Source organism: Callospermophilus lateralis, chromosome 17 (assembly GCF_048772815.1).
Source record: "Callospermophilus lateralis isolate mCalLat2 chromosome 17, mCalLat2.hap1, whole genome shotgun sequence".
NCBI classification, from domain to species: Eukaryota; Metazoa; Chordata; class Mammalia; order Rodentia; family Sciuridae; genus Callospermophilus; species Callospermophilus lateralis.
The window spans coordinates 77,655,567-77,663,181 of NC_135321.1; positions in this window are offsets into that span (position 1 = coordinate 77,655,567).

A 7,615-nucleotide genomic window follows, 5' to 3' on the forward strand; every position below is an offset into this window, starting at 1 on the left:
CTTCCTTTTGATACTTGCAAGGTATCCGTGTGCTTCTTGTCTGGGTCTTTGGTGAGGGTCTCATCAAGTCCCTTCCTTATTGGGAAGCTTTTTTAGGATGATGCTCAGACTATGCCCCAAATCGTTGCCTGAGTACTTCCATACCTGGACTATTTCTGGGTCTCCTGCCCTTCTGGCTGCTATTATCTGGACTGTGGAGCTCTAGAAAGGTCCGTAATTGTCCTTTGCCATATCTGCTTGGCAATTTCCCTGTGGGTTCCATCGGGTCTGGAGATAGCTGGATCTTGTGGAATACTCCACACCAGTGCTGAGTGAACCTCTTCTCTAAGGTGTTACTCCATTTTCTTCTGGTGCTTATGGCTGGTAAAACAACTCGGGAGTCTGGCAGTAGACTTGGTTTCAGGGAGGCCATGTGCTGGATGTAGGTTAGCTAAGGATTTTCTGCCAGGTGCAGTGGCACACACCTATAATCCCAGAATCTCAAGAGGCTGAGACAGGAGAATTTAAAGCTCAAAGCCAGCCTCAGCAATGGCCAGGTGCTAAGCAACTCAGTGAGACCCTGTCTCTAAATAAAATGAAAAATAGGGCTGGGGATATGGCGTGGGTGTCAAGTGCCCAAGATCAAGCCCCACTCCCAAGGAAAAAAAAAGATTTCCTGAGATGTTTTGCTCACATTGGGTAGAGCCCTCGGACTTTTTAGTTGCTTCTTCAAAAGGTGATGTTCTAGAACAGGACATTGTACCCCTTCTTGTACCCCTTGTAGGATTGAAGGGCATGAGATGCAACAGGTACTATTCAGAGGTAAATGGCTGATGGGATTTGGAGAGGCAATGTGAGATGGCCCTTGTACTGAATCTGAGCCAGTGGTGGGGCCCGAGGCCAGGATACGGTGGGAGTCAGACGTTTGAGGTTTGACAACATGATAGAGCAAGGGCTGGGGGAAAGTGTCAGGTAGGTACCTAAAAGTGAACTTGTACTGGGATGCAATCAGAGAGTCTATTGAATAAGATGGAGGAATGCCTAGTGGGGGTCCCTCTAGCAGGCACAGAGCCTTGCTGTTTAGAAGGCCCACACAAAAGCTGACAACATTTCTGCTGTAAGTGTTCTCCCAAAACCTTGGGGTAAAGAGCTACTGGGGAACAGAAAGCTGCTGTGGCTTGCCTTTTGTGTTCCAGAAGGGCTATGGGTGGTAGTGTCCTGCTCCCTGCCCAGTGACTTTACAGTGCTCCCCAGAGAATGAAGGGGGTCATCTGATTCCTCGTTTGATCTCAAGTTACAAATTTCCAGTTCTGCTCGCTTGCTGACCAGTATCTCCTGCAGCTTCTGAACATCAGAGTTGATGAAAGAGGTCCCTCCAGCCTCTACCTGCAAGAGTAGGTGATTTGCACAGAATGAGTCCTCTGGTGGGTGGGAAGCATGATCTCTCTTGGATTCACTGTGGGAAGAGTTAGAAAGGCCCAGACTCTGGCACCATCTAACACCAGGTGAGGGATGAACTTGGACAGGGGGAGAAAATACAGCCTAAGGTGGCTGAGCCAGAAGATGGCGATGGGACAGGAGACGACAGTGGAAGAATAGATGGCAATGGGACTGGAGAAGGCAGCCAATAGTTGTTGGGTGGAGAGGACTCTATGGGTTGGTTCCCAGTGAGTGTCCTTGAGTCACACTGAGGGGGAGTCAGGCTGGGGCCTGGCAGAGATGGAGGGCGGGCCATGGGATCAGGAGCATGAGATGGGGGAAATGAAAGTCCACGTGGCTGAGGTGAACGTGGTTCTAGAGGAATCACAGACTGTGGAGACTGAGAGGCACTCAGGGAGGAGTGAGACTCAACAGTATCTGAGGACGCCATCGGGTCTGGTGAGGGAGTAGAGGCCAGGAGCAGAGGAGGCTTGCTCAAAGGAGTCGGGGAAGCCAAAGGGAGGAAGGCAGTGGCCAAGGCGTCCTCCCCAGGCAGTGTACGTGACTGGTGGACTCCAGCTGACTCTGTTTGCAGATCTTATCTGGGTTGTCCATCATGGAGGTTCCCTAGGTGGCTGGAAGAGATAGAGGCTCGGGTTGTAGCCAGGAGCAGATGAGGCCAGAAGGTATAGGAGCTGGGGCAGGGGTGGGCACCTGTGGTCATGGCCCCTCGCTACCCCACACCCTGAATTTCCAAAGCCGTGCTCTCCCATACCCCAGAGCTTTAGTCAGATCCTGCCCCACTGAGGCTGCCCCTGCCCCATGAGAGCTTTGTGCTGTTGGATCTTCTCACCGGCAGCAGGAGGAAGGGCACAGGGACTAGGGGAAAGGACTCACCTGTGTAGAAGTGAAAGCAGGTCTTCAGTCTCTTCCACTTTCTTCCAGCCATCACCATAACCTGAAAATGGAGGCTGGGTTGTTGTGGAGAAGGGAGGGTGAGTGGAATGTCCATGAGGGCAGACTGGGAGAGCAGCCTCTGGAGGGCCAGCGCCAGTGTTCAAGGCCACATGACAGGTGCCAGGGAGAGCAAGGCACATGCAGGGGCAGCACTTTGTCATTTCCTTCCACCATGTCTAGACTCCATTGTACTCATAACCACCCTGTGGGGAGAAAGAGTGAACCATTTCACAAAGGAATGGTCTTAGGGAAGTGAGATCAGGAAGTCCCACCTCCATGTCAGACAGCGTGGCTCCAGTGCTGCCCAGCTGCCCCGCCGGCATCACCCGCCCGCCCACCACAGCTTCATTCTCAACACAGAAACTGAGAAGTGTCTCGGGTGTGATTTCCTCCCCAGGATCCTCCCTCTCTGGTCTCTGCAACTGACATCCTTTAGGACATAGCGCTAGTCTCTTAGAGACCGAAGACAGGGGACAGCAGGTCACCTCTGGGGTGGAAGGGCAGGGCCTTACCTTTCAGAATGCCACTCTTCTTCCGGTTCTTGCTCTGTTCCTTCTTCACCTTCAGGTGCTGGCAAACAAGAAAGAGAGAGTCTGGGCACCAGTGGTCCCTCTGTTCTCCTAGAACAGCTGCAGACACTCCATGTTTTGAGCAGCATCACTCTCCACAGTTAGCTAGTGGGGACCCTTCTATTCAGAGAACGTTTTTAAAGAGGTAAACTACCTCATGTTTCTTCTTTGGAAAACAAAAGGGGTTTTCTATATAAACTGCCCCACGCACGTCCTCAGTCACTGGTCCTCGGCTCAGGAACAGACGCATCTCCACAGGCTCTTCTCAGCTGCCAGGCAGGTTGTGCCCCCTGAGGCCAGAGGTGTCTCCCCAGGTGATGGAGGCCTCAGGGCTCAGCACAGCCCCACCTCAGCCCAGCACAGAGGAAAGGCCTGCTCCAGAGACCCCCTTCAGGAGGTGACTGATGAGCAGTGCTCAGGCCTGTCCTCCTCCAGAGGTTCCCAGCTCCCTCAGGATCCAGACCTGGCCACTGAGTCCCAGTGTGTGCTTCACCCTGGGACCTGCAGCTCCCCACATGGATGGGCTGAGAGCTTCCGATAGGAGAAGCCCTAGTGCACCCTCTCCTGCCCTGCCCTTCCTGTCTCAGAGTGATGCTCTGTTCTGTCCTGAGGTTTCTCTGTTTGGAACAGTCTCCACCGATTTTGGAAAAGTGGAAAGGAGAGTAGACAAAAGAGAGAAAGTTTTTTGTTCTTGTTGGATGTGGCCTGAGGGTTTCTTACCTTCCTGAGTTTTCCCTTTCTCCTTGGTGGAGGGAAGGATGGATTACCCTGGAGGCAGGGCAGTAAGAAGAGAAAGAGCCGCAGTCCACACACACAGGCAAGGATCATATCCATTGTCCAGGTGGGGAAGCTGGGGTTCAGCCATGTGTCACTAACGCTGTTCAGAGGAAAGCGGCTTCTCCATCATCTGAATCGCACTGTTCTGTTTGGACAAGAGTCCTGACAGTTTGCTTCAGCAGTCAGAGAGGCCCTGGCCTGTGTCACACTGGGCTGTGCCCTCTCATCACAAAAGGGTCCTGACAGCAGGGAGGGGCAGGAAGAGGAGGCAGCAGGACACCCCTGCCCACCCTCCAGCCCAGCATGTCCTCCACACTCAGCCTTCTAGATCCTTCTTTCCAACTCCACCTGCTCACCCTGCCCCAGGAGAGCTTAGTCCATTTTCCTTTGTTCCTGCCTAGCGCCCAGACAAGACCTGCTTCCTTGTAGACCTCTGCTCAGCTCCCATCAGTATCATGCTTTTTGGAGCCTGGAGCTGTTTGTGTGATTGTTGTTTCACAGAAGTTCTTACTTCCCTTCTCCTCTCCTGCAGTTCCACCTCCCCAGGTGATAGATTGAAGTCACTGTGTTTCTCTTGCTATCTCTGGGTGGTCTCTGAGGTTAGTTCTCTGTGAGGGAATAGGTAAAACTCCGTGGTGGTGTTTCCCCAAGGTCTGGAGCTCTGTGGGAGGTCTCGGAGATCACTGCAGGGGGACCATGTGGCAGAGAAAGGTCATTGCGGGAGACTGTGCTAGGTCTCTGTCAGAGGTAGGTGCCTCTGGGGGTCTGCCGTGGGCTCTGTGGGGTCTCTGTGAGGGCCCTGAGGTCAGTGTGTTGTCTGTGGGAGGTCTGGGTGTTCTGGGATGGTGGATGCTGGTAGGTTCTGGGGTGGGCTCTGTGACAGTCTTTTAGTTGGGTCTCTGAAGGGTTCTGAGGGGGAGGTCCTGTGTCTGACAGAGGATTCTGTGAGGTGTCTCTGTTGGGGGTCTCATTGTGGGTCTCAATAGGGTCTCCTAGGTGCTGGCATTACTGTCCCTCACAGATAACAAACCTAGAAACAGCAGAGGGCACAGTGACTTCCTTCCTCTTGCCTCTGGCTGTCCATCAGTGTCACTGTCTGTGGCATTATCCCCTCAGGATCCCTGGGGTGCACGTCCAGCTCCTCTACACTGAGAACCTGCCTCTCTGGGCTCTGAGAGGGCCCAGCAGGGCCAGATTCAAGGACCCGACTCTCTTCTAGCCTATTCTGTCCCTGGGTCTGTTCTTGATGCTAGGCCCACTCTGGTGTCTGCTATGATCCAGGTGCAGGACCTGGCTCAGGGGTGGCCTGTGGGGCCTGAGCTCACACTGAGAGAGGGACTGCCTGGCTTGGCATGTGGAGTACTTTCAGGCATGAGGGCAGGACCAGGCCTGTGTCCTGCCTTGGTGTCACCTCCTGGTATAGGACTGTGCATCGGGGAACAAACAGGGCAGAGGGCCCTGGAGTGGTGCTGCTGCCTTCCCCAGGTGGCCATAGCGTCGAACGTTCTACAGACGAGGCTTCTCCTCTCCTCCTGCTTTCCATGTGGACAGGCCCTGGAGGGAAAAGCCTGTGCTGGAAGCAGAGTGAAGCCAGGGAGGACCCCTGGTTGCCACCCGCCCCCAGCTGGCTCCCACATTTTGGACAAGTTGTTGTTCTGATGTGTCGAGTTCTAACTGAACCACCTCTTCTTCCCTAGTCTCTGGACAACAAATCCTGGAAGCCGAGAGAAACTTGCTTTGTGACCCCAGGCCACCCCTTTGGCCTTTTAGGTCCCCACCTTTCCACTATAGAAGTGCTAGGGCCATGTGTGTGTCTAAATGTCACCAAACTGGGAGTCACAGCTAGAGCTCCCTACTCCTGGTACTCCAGTTGATAACCTCACCCTTCTGTAATTAGAGAGGCAAAGACATGAGGCCCTATTCAGTACGATGCCAGGAAATGACTCTTCCCTACCAATGGGCTGGCTTCCTCTCTAGCCTGTGTCACTGCTAAAGAGGCTTCTCCAGGCCTAGGGTCTAGGGGCCAGAGCAGGGTGTACAGAGGTGGTACCAGAGTGAGTCTGTCATGTCTCTTCCTTCCAGGTTTGTGGCTGGTACTGGGAGGACAGGGGCTTCCCATCCACCACACCTTTTGTACCCACTGCGCCCCACTGTCAGATTAGTGCATGCAAATTTGTGCTGGCTGGTAGATGGGGGTTGAGAGGTGGCAAGCTACAAATGACACAGCCCTTAGCAGCGAACTTGCAGTTCCCACGCACTCACACACAGAGCTGCAGTTTCCATCCTGGCCGCTGCTATAGAAAGTGAGGAAGGCAAGAGCGGAAGCCAGTGACATGGCCACGGCATGCAGCCTGAGCTAAAAGGAACTGGCTGGGCGCATCTCCGTGTTAGACTCCATAAGGCAGGGGTTCCAAGAGCAGGTGTCCTCTGTTCCCCACCAAGATATTTAGCAGTAGGACTCTCCAGCCTCCTCTAAACTCAGGGCCAGGAAACTACTCATCTCCCCAAAGTTCCTGGGCCTGTTTTGTGGCATGGGAAGCTACCAAGTCCCATGGTAACCCTGCACCCCAGTCCCTACAGCCTCACAAAGTTCAGAATGGAGGGATAGGCAGACTTAGACCTTAGGGTCAGGTCCTCAAGAGGTTGTCCCCATCTTGATGAGTCCCAAAGGCATTCTGTTTTTTCTGTAGTGATCAAGTCATGAATTCCTAGGGTATAATGAGAGGATCTGGCACATAAGCGTGGGTACTCAATGCCACTGTCACCTCTCTGCATGCCCAGTCTCTTCTAAAAGCCATTCCAATGAAGAACAGACATGACCCCCTTCCTTATGACCCAGCACAATAAAGACAGAAGCCTCTCTGATTAAAAAAAACATTATTTTTAAGCAATGGTCACCTTATTAGGAAGAGGCCATTATCAAACAAAGGGCTCACAGGGGGACAGTTTTTCTGAGTATGGTTTTCATTATGGGAGAATCTTCTTCCCAGCAGGACAGGAGTGGGAAGCAAGTGTCTCTGAAGAGCACAGTGCCGTGGACAGTGGACACTGTGGCCCGAGATGCCTGCCACCCTGGACCTCTGCTGGCAGGGGCTGGGCAGAGGTGCAGACTCCTTGAGCAGCAAGGCCTGCTGGTTGTCCGGTTTCTGATCCACCTGATTGGAGGATGGCTGTGGCCCCTGGGACTGGCCTGGTGACCAGGAGCCATAGCTTTCATCCCTGTCCTTTGCTCCAGGGGGAGGAACCCCTGGAATAATGGGATTGCCTACCCATGGGGGCCTACGGTTCTTTTTTCACCATGTTTTTCTTTGAGGCAGAAAGATGATGATGAAACCTCATTTTCTGCTCTATGATCCATCCAACAGTGGTCATGAGTGTCTGGGCTTCCAATGCTCCGTTGTCTGTAAGCTGTCAGCTTGTGACTGACCCTTGGCTTTGGGTAGTAGATGATGGGGTCATGATTTGGGATGGGGAGTTTGCTTGTCATTTACCTTTACTGGGGAAAATATCCTGCAGAAAGTTCTTTATTCTGTCCCCAAAGTTCTTCTTTGAAGGAGCCTGGGAGGACTTGTCCCCCACAGTATCTCCTACCTTCATGACCAGGACAGAGGGGCCCATTTCCCCAGCACAGGAGGGCCGCCCTCCTGAAAGCCTTTCTCCCTGTGCTTCTGACCTGGGCCTCACACTGTCCTCCCTCTTGGCAGTTGGCCTAAACGTATTTCTCCTGCTCTTCCCTGGATCCTGGAGCTCAGGGGTCTTGGGTTCCTGCTGGTCCTCACTGCTGTCTTCACTGGTCAAGAGTCCATACAGCCCCTGAGAAGTTGATGAACTCCTACTGGACATGCTTAGGGAGCTGGACCGTCTCTCCTGGGAAACTAGGATGTCTGCAGCCAGGAGCACCTCAGGGGCACAGT